This window comes from Stegostoma tigrinum, chromosome 38 (assembly GCF_030684315.1).
Source record: "Stegostoma tigrinum isolate sSteTig4 chromosome 38, sSteTig4.hap1, whole genome shotgun sequence".
Classification (NCBI taxonomy): Eukaryota; Metazoa; Chordata; class Chondrichthyes; order Orectolobiformes; family Stegostomatidae; genus Stegostoma; species Stegostoma tigrinum.
The window spans coordinates 13531991-13546793 of NC_081391.1; positions in this window are offsets into that span (position 1 = coordinate 13531991).

Sequence of the window (14803 nt, forward strand, 5' to 3'; positions counted from 1 at the left end):
AACTTCATAGTCTTGTAGATTTGAGGTGTTTAAGTTTTTTTACTTTAAAAATCATTTTGGGATAAATGTAATGCCCTTTGGGAACAATGGATTTTGATATTGATGTATAGTATCTAATTCACCAGCTGGGATTGAGTGATAGATGGAGGGCAAATTGTTCAGTGAATTATTTTACAATTTACTGCCAGGCCTTTGCCTGGTGGTAACTGTCATTTTCCTCCCCAGAATTGACCAAACTTTACTAAAATTAGATGTAATGGTGTTGGGAGTTGTATGCACCCCTTGGCTAGTCATCCTGTAACATTTTAATATACCTTGATCACACTTACTTTGTGCTCTGATCCTAAATACACATCATGCCAGTTTCCATTCTGTGATGGAGAATGATGGCAGTGACTGGCTTCTCTGAGCATATGCACTTGTAACTTGCATTGAGGAGGCCTCAGATGTGGACTAGTTGGCTTTCTGCATTCTCAGTTCATGAATGGGCTGTTAGTGGTCAGGAAGTCACTTGTTGTCCATTCCTCCAATAGATCAATGCTCTCCTGTGAGTGCATGCACAGGGTGTCTAGAATAACCTGAGGTTTTTATTTCAATAAATATGAAGAAATGGGAAATGGCCCCTTTCTCCACGTAGTACTGTGCCCATGCCCTTCCAAAATGTCTACTTATGCATGTTGCAGCTCCACTTCTTGGGAAAAAGGGAGAATATTCATCCCTCATGGGGCTTATGTCTGAGAAGCATTCTCTTCCCACTCTGAGGATGAAATCCCTGTACCCTTCCCTTTAGCAGGTGGGAACAGCTATCACCAATAAGCCTGTTGGGTCTTAACTGTCAGTGGTGTCCCATATCAATTGGGCAGCATGTGCCCAAACAACCCACTATTGTACATCTGTAAGATGCAGCTACCCAAGTAAAGTCAGAGAAAGTTGCATAACTGTTTTTGGACAAAAGAAACTTCTCAGTAGGATCAGTAGGAACTAGATAACCTGCTCTAACAAGGTGTAGAGCTGGATGAACACAGCAGGCCAAGCAGCATTGGGGGAGCAGGGAAGCTGATGTTTTGGGCCTGGACCCTTGAGAAATGGGGAGGGGAAGAGGTCCCTGAAATAGGAAGGGGTGGGGAGGTGGATGGATGAGGGATAAAGAAACAGGTGGTGAGGAGACTCCGGTCTGAGGTAAGGATGGAGCCAATAAAGTCAAGTGAGTTGGGTAGGCCTGTCCAGGGAGGTGGGGATGGGGTTTGAGGTTGTGGGGGGGGAGGTGTGGGGAAGTAGGTGGGAGGAAGGATGGACAAGTTAGGGAGGTGGGGACTAGCTGGGCTGTGATTGGGGGAAGGGAGATCTTTCAGCTTAAGTCCTTACTGATACCATTGGGCTGCAGGGTTCCCAAGCAGAATACAAGGTGCTGCTCCTGCAACCTTTGGGTGGCATTGGAGGCCCAGAATGAACATCAACTGTCCCCTCCTGCTCCTCTGGAGGGGAAGTAGTTTGTGACTGGGAGGTGCAGCTGCTGATCACGAGCCCAGCATAGGCACTCCACAAAGTGGTGTCAAGCCTCTGCTCGGCTTTCCTGATGTAGAGGAGGCCACGTTAGGAACAGTGGGTACAGTATACCTCACTGCAGATGTGTAGGTCCACTTCTTCTTGATGTGGAAGGTCTTGGGGCCTGGGATGAGGGGAGGTGTAGCACAATCTGTGTGGCAGGAAAAAAGCCCTGGCTAGTGGAATGGACAAGGGAATCAGTGGTCTCTCCAGAAGGCAGCTAAGGTTGGGGAGGTAAAACATGTCTTTGTCAGATTGTAGATTGTATAAGTGCCAGAGGATGATGCACTGGATCCTGTCATTTGAGGTGGTACTGAAGGATGAGAGGATTCTGTTTTGGTTGTGTGTGGGATAAGATGCAAGACCGGTTGTGTTTTTCTTCCACTAAAGGGAAGTTACGCTCCCTCGGAAAACAAGGACATCTGGGAATGCCTCCCCTCGGGGCTGGAGGTGAAGGAATTGGATTAGGGGATGGCGTTTTCCTTCCACAGGAAGGTGGGTGAGGTGTAATCTAGGTCACTGTAGGAGTCAGTAGGTTTGAAATAGATCAAAGATTGATCGACAAACTTGAGGTTGAGGTAGAAGGTTCTAATGAATTAGAGGAACCGTTCAAGCTCCTTGTGGGATGTAATGGAGGAAGATGTGGAGTTTATGGCCCATCTCCCTGTAGAAGGATTGTTCCACATATCCTAACAGAAGCAGGCACAGCCTGGGCCCATGCAGGTACCTATGGCCACCCCCTTCCTCTGTAGGAGGTGGGAGGAATTGAAGGAGAAGTTAGGGGTGAGGATGAGTTGGCTAGTGGACAAGGTTGTTGGTGAATGGGGACCAGTCAGGCCTGCAGGATGAGAGAAGCAGAGGGCCTTAGGCTATCTCCATGGGGAATGGATGAGGTTGGAGGCTGTGGGTGGGAGGTCATCTCCAGTGAAGTTGTAAATGGACGAGGAGATGGTTTGGTGGTCAGGGGTGGAGTCATGATCAAGGGCGGGGTGGTAGGAGGTATCGGCTGCTCTTCCACACAAGTATATGTGGCACTCCAGCTCCTGGCATTTCCTTAAACCCTGTTCAGTCACAAACTCCATCCAATTCTGATGGTGCTTAGAGTGGAAATGTTCTTCTCTCTACAGACAAGAACAGGCCTGGGCAACTCAGGTTTTTGTCAAGGAATTTTAAAAAGTGTTTGCCTGGTTACCAGGAGGAGGCGAGGGTTGTTTTTGATGATCCTTGAACTGGAGCCACTGGCTCATTGGACAATGGTTCTCATCCACCTTGATGTATTCAAAAAAGTCATGTTTATTGACTTCTCAATTTGATTGAAGGCTAAACCAGTCATGTCTGGCACCAATTGTATGATGCTTAATGGATATAACTTGTTTTCTCCCAGATGTCCTACTTTGACCGGGACGATGTTGCCGTCCCCCATGTCTCCCAGTTCTTCAAAGATCAGTCCCAGGAGAAGCAGGAACATGCAGAGAAGCTGCTGAAATTCCAGAATCGGCATGGAGGCAGTCCTCCTCCAGGATGTGAAGGCTGGTGTTGGGTTTTTGGGGTGGGGGGAGTTGGGTGGTAGAGAGTGGCTGCTCCTCAGGGATGGCACAGTGACTCAGTGTTTCCCATGCATGCCTCAGTGCCAGGGATCCAAGTTTGGTTCTTGGTTCTAGGCTCCAGTGAATGACTGGAGTTGACTTATTCTTGCCATGTCCACATTGGCTTCACGGTTCAATGACGTGTGGGTTAGAAGGATTGCCATTTAAAATGCAGGGTTACAGGAATAAGAAGGGACTTGTAGCGACGAATGTAGTGGCTGTACCTGCCGATTGGGGATGAATAAAATGATGTCGTGACCTTGGTTATTGTCACCATGACTCAAATAGCCTGTTCCCATGCTGCAGAGATTGTGAAGCTTACCTGTCCTCTCTCCATCCGCAGAAGCCTGAGAGGGATGAGTGGGGTAACAGCCTGCAGGCAATGCAGGTCGCCCTGGATCTGGAGAAGAATGTGAACCAGAGTTTGCTGGATCTACACCAACTCGCCACAGCACAGACTGACCCTCATGTAAGCTTCACCTCCTCATTCACATCACTGCTAGACCCTCAGGGTAACATTTCATTGGTTGGTCTGTGTGGATTGGAAATTCACTGATGTAACACTTTCCATCCATTACTTTCCTGAACTATTGTAACATTGTAATCAGTATGATCCCAAGTGATCAATGAGGTATAAGGGGAATTTGATCTATAATCTAGTGGAAGTGCTGAAATGACGTTGGCCACTGAGTTCTTCATTAGTATCATTGCAGTGGAATGATCATTGTCCATCACAATCCAACTCAGCTCCATTTCACAAACAGCAAGATGGAGCAGCTGACATGTTGTCCTCACTGGCACAAATTCTCCAGGTGTTAGCTCGCTTTTCAGGGCTGTCCAGAGCTAGTCATGGCTAAGTCTGTCTTGCAGAGGGAATTCTGAAATTGTCTTGGATAGTATAAATGTACCAAGTGTCATATTCCTCTGTTGCAGCTGTGATTTTCCTGGAGACTCACTATTTGGATGAGGAGGTGGAGATCATCAAGCAACTCGGGGACTACATCACCAACCTGAAGCGCCTGGGAGCCCCTGAGAATGGGATGGGAGAGTACCTGTTTGACAGGCTCTCCCTGGAGGACAGCAGTTAGTGTGGCCTGGAGTACTGTCTGCTTGGTCTGAATGCATTCCCCACTTCACCCTGGGCAATCTGGCTCCATCCAGGGAGAAGGGGCTTGTAGCAAACAATGTAATGGCTGTACCAGCTGAATGGGAATGAATAAAATGTATTGATGTTGCTTATTGTCCATCATTGAGACCCTTGATATTAAAGAGCTTTTGAGAGCTTCAAGCCTGCAATTTTGGCTAATGAAATTATCAATAATTTGACAAAATATTTCCCTGGTCTTCTCTCCAACACACCCCCGCCTCAGTCTCGGAAATCCCGAGGAACTTCCTCTGTTATGAATCCAAGTTATTCCTCCAGCCAGAGCATGAGGTTGGGGCCTGTGGGGTGTAAAATCACTTTGTACTATTATCTCACACCCAGGAATGATGAATACACGTGCAGCTAACATTTTGTATTGTTTTCAAAAGAGAAAACACGCCTGCATGTGCAAAAGAAAGACTTGACACCCACTTTCAGAGAAACAGGGCTGTTGGATGCTTATTTTCACGTCTAGCTTGCATAGCAATAGCTTCCCTGTCAACCTCCACCAACCTAGACTGATGCTAAAGTCAACTGAAATCACAAGTTGATGCCAACATAAATTATGTGCGGGCTGGCTCAGCTTTCCTCAACAAGAGCTTAAGGGAAGAGATCCATCAGCGACCCCCCTCTCTAGCCTTGTGGAGGAGCCAGCAATGCTGGGAGCAATAATATTAAACTTAGCAACTGGGATCTGCCACACCTGGTCTATTCTACTCCAATCATTTTTATTACTTTGTGCTGAGAGTGCATCCTAGAACTTGAGGTTGGGGCCTGTGGGCAGGAAAATCACTTTTTGCTATTATCTCACAGCACGTACAATGAATACACATGCAGTTAAGATTCTCGGTGAGCCAGTTGAGGTTCAAGCCAAGACCAGCCGTGTGCCCTGCTGACCACCGCCACCAACTGCCTGCCTCAGGACAGCCATCAGCAGTTGCTCACAGTGACCAGTTCATTTGTTCCTTCGCCTGAGGAATATGTGCTGCTCTCCCCGGGGATGTGGATTAAATACCCATTGTAGCTCGACAAGAGAATTCACACGGGGGGAACCGTTTGCCATGAGTAATCCAAAGCTGTCCTAATGTGGCTTTGCTCCATTTACTTTCTTGCTCTCTGCCAAGTCTTGGTCAAAAACCCCACCACGCCTAGTAATAAACTTCAGGCCGGCCAGCCCAGAGCTGGGAATATTCAGCACAAGTCTGCTTGAAAAAATTCACCTGAGCTGGATGCACTTAATGGCACCTACAGCAGGATAATAGTGACCTGGGAATAACACAGCAACGCTCCTGGTTAAATGCTGCCATTTGATTGGCTCTTGCTGCTAAAGCCAGCATTGAGCCCACGAAGCTGCTCCCTTGGTTCCTCTGAGCTTCCCCCACGGGGAGGGTTACTCCTGATGCAGGTTGATTTCACCCGATCACATTGAAGGAGCAGTGTGACTCAGGGAGGAGAACTGGAGATGCTGACTTTCCTGAATGGCTGCTTCCTTTATCTTTCGAGGTGTCAGAGATCGTGGTTTAGGGTGGGGGCTGTCAGAGACATCCTGGGGAATGTTTCAGGGAGTTTTGTAGCGAGTGCACACTGCAGCCTTCACTGAGGTGTGGGTCTTTAAGGCACTGAATGTATTTGTTCCACCACATAAAGTGTTTTATTTTAAACAATCTTGAGTCTTGGCTGTAGAATCCCTGTCGTGCAGGAAGAGGTTTTTCAGCTCATTTCGTCTGCACTGATCCTCTGAACAGCATCTTGTTCAGACACACCCTGCCTTCTTACGCCATCTTTCCCACGGCCAGTCCAAAATAAACTGCATGTCTTTGGACTGTGGGAGGAGGTCCACACAGGCACGGGGAGGATGTGCAGCCTCTACACGTGACTGGAATTGACCCCAGGTCCCTGGCACGAGGGTTCAGTAATGCTAACCATTAAAATACCCTGTTTGCATACAATTAGAGTTAATGACTCATTCCATATGCAAACAGACCCTTCGGCTACTCCAGCATTATTCCTAACTTCAGTCTTATCGATGGTGGACAGACTCTGAAAAGTCTGATGTAGAGTTATTCACAACAGAATTCCCAGACTCTGACTTGGTCTCAAAGCCATGAGCTCATTAATTAATTGCCCATGGTTTCTTAGAAAATAGAACCTAGAACAGTACAGCACAGTTCAGGCCCTTCAGCCCACGATGATGTGCCGAACGTTTATCCTAAACCCAAGGCCTGTCTCACCTCCACTACTTTATGCGATCATCCATATGCTTATCTAATAGCCGCTTAAATGCCCCTAACGAGGCCGACTCCACTACACTCTCCGGAAATGCAATCCATGCCCCGGCCACTCTCTGAGTAAAGAATCTACCTCTGACATCTCCTCTGTATCTACCTCCACTCACTTCAAAACTATGCCCCCTCATAATAGCTAACTCCATCTTAGGAAAAAGTCTCTGGCTGTCTAATCTGCCTATACTTATGATCATTTTGTACACCTCTATCAAGTCACCTCTCATCCTTTGTTCTGAAGAGAAAAGCCCTCGTTCTCTCAACCTTTCCTCGTAAGACCTTCCCTCCATTCCAAGCAACATCCTGGTAAATCTCCTCTGCACCTTTTCTAACGCTTCCACATCTTTGCTGGAATGAGGTGACCAGAACTGGACACAATACTCCAGATGTGGCCGAACCAGGCTTTTGTCTAGCAGGAGCATAACTTCACAGCTCTTGAACTCAATCCCTCTATGAATGAAAGCTAACACACCACATGCCTTCTTAACAACTCTATCCACCTGGCTGGCAGCTTTCAGGGAACTGTGGACATGAACCCTGAGATCCATCTGCTCCTCCACACTGCCAAGAATCTTTCCATTAACCCTGTATTCTGCTTTCAAATTTGTCCTTCCAAAATGAATCATTTACCAAAATCATAAATAGAAGAGGACCCCGAACAGACCCTTGAGGTACACCACTCATAACTGAGCACCATGTTGAATATTTTCGGTCAACTGTCACCCATGTCTTCCATGGGTCAGCCAATTCTGAATCCAATCTGCCTCATTTCCCCCGTCGCATGCCTCCTGACTTTCTGCCCGAGCCTGCCATGGGCAACCTGATCAAACGCCTTACTTCAATCCATGTATCCCACATTCACTGATCTACCTTCATTCACATGTTTGGTCATCACTTCAAAGAATTCAATCAGATTTGTGAGGCATGATGTGATCATTAATTCTGTTTCTTAGAGTCCTTCCCATTAATTTGCCAACCACTGGCATAAGACTAGCTGGCCTGTAATTTCCAGGGTTACCCCGATTCCCTTTTTTGAACACATGAATAATATTCACATTTGTCCTTCAAAGCAAAAAGATAGCACTAGACTGCAACCTGCTATTTGAAGCAGATATTGAGTAAAAGTAACTTGCTTCCACCAGTCTGTACATCAGTGCTGTGATCATACTCGAACTATCATTGGGGATCCTCAATTCCCAAAGCCTCACAGGCCACCAGTGCATGGGAGGCTGCTCCATTCAACGCAGTTGCTGAGCCATACATTCTACAGAATGTAATGTAAACAGGACCAGAAACTCTCCACTTGGAAACATGCTGGACTTAAGCTCTCGATCTACTTCAAACAATTAAAAATCAAACTTTGCGATAGAAAGTTTGCATGTGCTATACATTTCCAGCAGCAATGTAGACAGGGAGGTGTGAGGTCTACTATGCAGGAGAGGCACTCAGCACATTTAGCGCCTTGCTTTTCAAACTGCACTTCATGAACCCAACGTCAAGGAGATCACAGCAGATTCAGAATGGATCCACAAAGGAATGAGCTTCCTGTATGAGATAACCCAAAAGCACATTGTTTCTGTCGCTGCACAGCAATAAGAAAATGTTTACTGTTAACAAAATCTGGCCATTTTTCAATGGGCTCCAACGCTGTTATTCAACAAGTACAAAGACTAATCCCTTAGAGTAACAAACTCACAGAATTCTGCCAATCTGTGATGAGTGTGTCTTAAGATATAATCTCAGACACAATTGTGAACTTTTAGAGTATATTTTATTGTCATTTTCACATAGAAATACTTCCAGAATTTGCACTTGTGCAGGAGGTCAAAGGTCATTCAGCAATTCCATCATCGACCAGTTGTCAATTCTGATCGTTTTCTGGATCCAATTCCCATCCTGCACTGATTGGACGTGGCAGCTGATCAATTGATGAACAAGAGTGATTGGCCATCACTGATGATGTCATTTCCTGCTTCATAAAATGAGAGTCTGCTCCTGGAGTATAAGTAATGCCCCAAGGAGGTTATGTTTTTTTGTCTAGTTGATGTTGGTTCTAAATTGGTCACTTATGTTGTGAATAGAGTAAAACAAACTCCTCATCACAAGATGGCCTCCCAGATTAGTCAGAACTATCACCAGGATTGTGAAGCTGCTGTCAACAAGCAGATTCATGTGGAGCTCACTGCCTCCTATCTCTATCAGTCTTTGGTGAGTGTTGTCCCTAGGGGGTTAAAACTTGATCTATGTAGTTGCAGTAAATGGTTTCTCTTGAATTTAAATAACTGGACACTCTCTCTGGTCGACTGAGTTTTGTGGTCCTTTCCTAAATATTAATTCAGGATAAGGGCAATGTTACTATACCAATGGGGTTTGATAATGATGTACTCTGATGCTGGGTCCCAGTTGGCATTTGGAGATATGTGGAGGTTTAAGTGTCCCTGGAGATATTTGCCAGTTTTGATTGGCAGTAGATGTCATTCCCTCTAAGATTACACAGCAGGCTGAGCAGGATGGCTGATGTTTTGGGGCTTGGCCCTTCTGAAGGTGTGTCTAGGCCCAAAACATCAGCTTTCCTGCTCCTTTGCTTGGCCTGATGTGTTCATTCAGCTCTACATCATTCTATCTCAAGGGGTAGAGTGTGTTTGGAAGTTGTGTTGAAGTAACCTTGGTGAGTGCTGCAGGGGACCTGGTAGATAATGGACCCTGAAAGGAGGTGGTGAATGCAGTCCCCATCAAGTGGGCTGCTCTGTCCTGGATGGTGTCTGCTTCTTGCATGTGGCAGCTCCACCTCCACAGACACATGGAGAAGCTTCATCACACTCAGCTTTTTTCTCTTAGAAAGAAGATGCCTCATGACAGATGGATGAAGCCTGTGTAAACTCCATTTGGGAGGTGGGTACAGCTTTCATTGGTGAGCTAGTTGATGGGTGTTAATTCCTGACCAGGGTCCCAATTCCCTTGGGGAACATGTGTGCCAATTCTAAAATCCTTCCTATTCTCTCCTGCCACAGCTTGTCCCTACCCCAATTAAACAGCCAAGAAATTTTGTTTGACTGCTTCTGCTTCAAGAAAGTAACTTCCCACCAGGTTTCCTCAACAACAAAACCCTTAGCTCCTGTTTCAAATATCAGAAGAATAGCCCTTCATAAACCTCAAGGCATTGGATTGTGAATATCTCGGTTCGGAAGTGAGTCACATATGGGTGGACAAACAACAGAACGCTGCCTGCTGGAATAAGCCAAACTCTGGTGTCCAGCTTTGTGTTAACTAGTGATGTTAGATCAGCCATTATCTGGAGGTACATGTCGCATTGGCCTGCTCCCCCTCTCCCTCTCCCCCCCGCGTGCTCTTGTGGTCATGTGACCCTTGTTTTCTCCCCCCCGACCCCTTCTGGATGTGAGTGCACTAATTTTCGTGTGCTATAAACTATAGCTGCAACAATCCAGAGGCTGTTACTGGGTAGGTTTTCCTTTGCACTATCTTGTTGTCGCTTTCTCTCATTCGCCTCTACTATATCTTGTAGTAATAAAATATACCGTACACTATCTCCCTGGTTTTGAGGCTGCAGAAACCTTGCTTCCTCCTGGTTATATTGTTACAGCAGTGTCTAACATGCATTTCCATGCCAGCCCCAAAGGAGCAATAGTGTTGCAGCTCCGCTACTCAACTATAGCCTGCACTCCAGCTCCTGGTGCTTGTTTCAGCTGTTTTTTAGGCTCTAAATTTGTCCAATTCAAATGAAGGTTAGTGAGTGAAAACATGGCTGGATGCAAGAAGAGCTATAATGCTGTGCCAGACAGCCTGAGCAATTCACTGTTTTAAGCCAAACTTTTGCCAGTTTCCAATAGGAAATTGGGATTGTTGTTAGTTCCCAGTTGAAGGATCCGCTGGCCAGCTGGATATCAGCGGATTCTCAACCATGTTCACATACCACGCAGTTAACAGCTAACTGAGCAGTTAGCTTGCTGCAGAAGGCTGAACTAGAATTTGGAGTCAGTGCTGTGTTCAATGGGCTTTAACATGTTCTCTCCCTTCCAGATGACCTACTTTGACTGGGATGATGTGGCCCTCCCCCACTTCTCCCAGTTCTTCAAAGATCAGTCCCAGGTGAAGCAGGAACCTGCAGAGAAGCTGCTGAAATTCCAGAATCAGTGTGGAGGCAGAGGCTGAGTCCTCCTCCAGGATGTGAAGGTTGGAGTTGTGTGGGAGGGTTGCAGCTGTGGGGAAGAGAATGGCAGCTCTTGTGGTGCTGCTTCCTGTTGGGATGTAAAAATCCTCTTTTGGCCTGTCTTCCCTGTTTGATTTCTTTTGAAGGCAGTTTCTAAACTAGCCCTATTGTCCACCATGTCTATGCTGCCCACAAACCTCAAACTACATTAACACAATTTCCTTGCACTTAGTCCCCAGCCTACTATCTTCTGGTATGAAGAAGTTGTTGAGATTAGGCTTAAATGTTGCTGGAGTAACTTCCTCCACTGACCCCTCAGGTCATGCATCCCATACCTCTCCCACCCTCCATTATCCTCCAATCTCCTCAAACCTGTGCCATCTGGTCTTCATGTCTGCCACAGGGACTGTCTATTGTCCATGCTCCCTGATCTTCCACACTTCCATGAGATAACCATCCCAGTCTATCCAACCTCCCTCTCATCATTGTTTTTTTGTCAGTTTTCTTCCCCCATCTTGGGCCAACATCCTGATGACCCTCACCTGTACCCCCTCCAGTGTCACCCTGTCCCTCTGATTGTGGTTCTGGTCACCACACTACATTCCATCTTTGGTCTGGCCAATGCTGCCATGTTTATGGCAAGACTCATCCTTTTTACTGATCCCCAACTCCTGGAGACCAGCATCATGTCAGCCCCTTCCCCACTCTGTCTACCTTTGCTGAACCTTGAGGGATGGCCTTGGGCATTTGTTGCTTGTCCCTTTTACTGTAAGCACATTGCTGCTCCCTTCAATGAATTAAACAGCAGTGATGTCTGATCATCCTGCTCAGACATGTATGAAGCCACTGGCACAGGTGAGACATAGATGCCTGGCCTGCAAGGTCCAGATTGGTACTCTACCTCAAGAGCCCTTGAGACTAAGGTGTGAATGTCCTGATCTAAATGACAAATGGGCACTGGTGCAAACAGTTTAACTTTGTGTGAAATAAATCCCTGTCCCCACAATGACTTCATGCTTCAGATCAAGGATAAATGGAGCAAAGTGAAGTCACCTACAAGTCATCAATGTGGGTTTTAGGGGTGGCACAGTTGCTCAGTGGTTAGCACTGCTGCCTCAGTGCCAGGGACACAGGTTTAGCTCTGGCCTCTGGTGACTGGTGCTGACATGATCAGTTTCTTCCTACAGTCCAAATATGGGCAGGCTGGGTGAAGTAGCTGTGGGGGAAATGCAGGGCTATGGGATCAGGTAAATCTGAGATCTGCTTCAGAAGGTTGATTTGCAGACTCAATGGGCTGAATGGCCTGCTCCCATGCTGCAGGAAGTCTGATTCTGAGGCTTAACTGTTCTTCTTTCCCCCCTCCAGAAGCCAGAGAGGGATGAGTAGGGTAACAGCCTGCAGGCAATGCAAGTTCTCCTGGATCTGGAGAAGAACGTGAACCAGAGTTTGTTGGATCTACCCCAACTCGCCACAGCCCAGACTGACCCTCATGTAAGCTTCACCTCTTCATTCTCACCACTGCCATGCCTCCTCAACTTCGTTGGTTGATCTTTGTGGAGTGGAAAGTCACAGACGTAACTCTGTCCCGATGTTACATTGTCATCATAATTATGTTATTAAGGTACAATGTTACAACTGCTCAACACTGAACTGAAATAGGAATTTGGATTACAGTCTAGTGGGAATGCTGATGTGATTTTTGGCTGCTGAATTGGGGATTGTTGCACTATACAATACAACTTGGAGCTCTTTCAGAAGGTGAGATGGATCAGCTGAAATGTTGTCGTCACTGGCATCAATTCTCCACCTGGTAGCTAGATTTTCAGGGCTGTCTAGAGCTAGTTATGGCTAAGGGTTTTTCAGTGGGAATTATGAAGTTGTCTTGGACAGTGTTAATGCACTCAGTTGTCATCTTCCTCTGTTGCAGCTGAGACTTCCTGGAGACTCACTATTTGGATGAGGAGGTGGAGATCATCAAGCAACTGGGTGACTACATCACCAACCTGAAGCACCTGGGAGCCCCTGAGAATGGGATGGAAGAGTACCTGTTTGACAGGCTCTCCCTGGAGGACAGCAGTTAGTGTGGCCTGGAGCACTGTCTACTTGGTCTGAATGCATGCCCCACTTCACCCTGGCCAACCTGTCTCCTTCCAAGGAGAAGGGACTTGTAGCAAAGAATGTAATGGCTGTAGCAGCCGAATGGGAATGAATAAAATGATGTGTTGATCTTGCTTATTGTCCATCATTCAGAGAACTGGGTGGTGTCTCTCGAGAGCTTGAAGCCTGTAATCTTTCTGTAGTTTGATTGGCTGGTCCAATTACAATTGGACATGAGACTAATTCACTGGGTCTTTTGACAATTTCCCCACCTCACTGGTCAGGGATAATGAGATGGAGTGCCTCCTTTGTGTGAAACAAGATATTCCCCTCCCACCAGAATTTGAGGTTGTGGTTTGATGCTGTTGGCCGAGAAAACGTTTTTGACAATGACTAGCATACTGTTGGATGTGGTGTGCACAATTGCAGTTAACAGAACGTGGAATTCCTTTTGCAAAAGCAACTTCCCACACCTTTTATCAAAAGCTAGGACCAGGCCCCAACATTCTGAAAATTAGGGAAATTTTAACTTGTACATGGATAAGGCATGGAAAAATTAACGTTAAATACCTTTCCTCATCAGCCTCCCTGAACAGTACCTTACACTCCAAGTGACAGAAATCACAATTTGACGACAAAACTAACTAATCTGCTGGCTGGATCAGCTCAGCCGAAGGAGGTGAGATATCGGGATGTGTTTCCTTGCCCGGGGCAGGAACCAGCTCATTGGGAGAGGATACCACTTCAGCTGGTCTGCTATTCATTGTGACTCGGGCCCTAACATGACGTGACGAGTATATTCTATTCTCAGTTCTCAGCATTGTTGTCTCCTTTGTTTCTGTTACTTTTTTCTTTACACCCCCCTCCCCCACAACCATGTGTGCAGCCCAACAGCGTTGGGTGCTGGTAAAGGGTCAAACCAGGACCAGCAGTCAAGGTGGTGGGGGGTGGGGTGCCACGTGCCACTCTCTAAAACCCATTCACCCTTCCCTTGTTACACGTCTCCACCAGTTGGCAATGCTCACCAGTTGATTCCTCCTTCAGTCTGAGTTACCACACGGTGACACTTCAGGGGATTTTATATCCACTTCAGCTCCAAAAGGAGTCAATGCCCATGGTTGCTGGGGGCAGTATGCGCAGAAGCAATCCCAATTTGTCCGAATGTGGCTCCCTTATTCCACTTTCTTTCCCTATCCTTGCACTTACTCTACCGCTTCATCCAAGGAAAAATTTTCAAGCCTACCACCCCCGAGACCTGGGAAAGTGCAGCCCAAATTTTCACAGCAGCCTCTATCAGACAGTCAGCTCACATTCACCTGAGCTGTATGGGCGTATAATGCCTGCTCTTGATGCCACCCACAGTGGCAGTGTCTTGAGCATAGCATAGCACAGCAGCGCTCCTGGTTAAATGTTGCCATTTGATTGGCTCTTGCTGCTAAAGCCTGCATTGAGCGCACTAAGCTGCTCCTTTGGTTCCTCTGAGCCTCCCCCACGGTGAGCGTTACTCCTGATGCAGGTTAATTGGGTGAAATCACATTGAAGGAGCAGTGTGACTCAGAGAGGAGACTTGGAGATGCTGATTTTCCTGTCCCCCTGCTTCCCTTATCTTTCGAGGGGTCAGAGATCCTGGGTTAGGGAGGGGGCTATCAGAGACATCCTGAGGATTGTTCCAGGGAGTTTTGTAGCGAGTGCACACTGCAGCCTGCATGAGGGTGTGGGTCTTTAAGGCACTGAGCGTGTTTGTTCCTCCACAGAGAGCAGTTTAATTGCAGCAAATTGAAGTCTTGGCTGGAGAATCCCAATAGTGCAGCAAGAGGATATTAGGCCCATTAAATCTGCATCGACCCACTGAACCACATCCTGCTCAGACCCAACCCATTTGCTTAACCCCACGGACAATCGAATTACCTTGGATGCGCATTGTCACTATGGGGCTATTTAGTATTACCAACCCACCTACCCTGCAAATCATTGGGCTGTG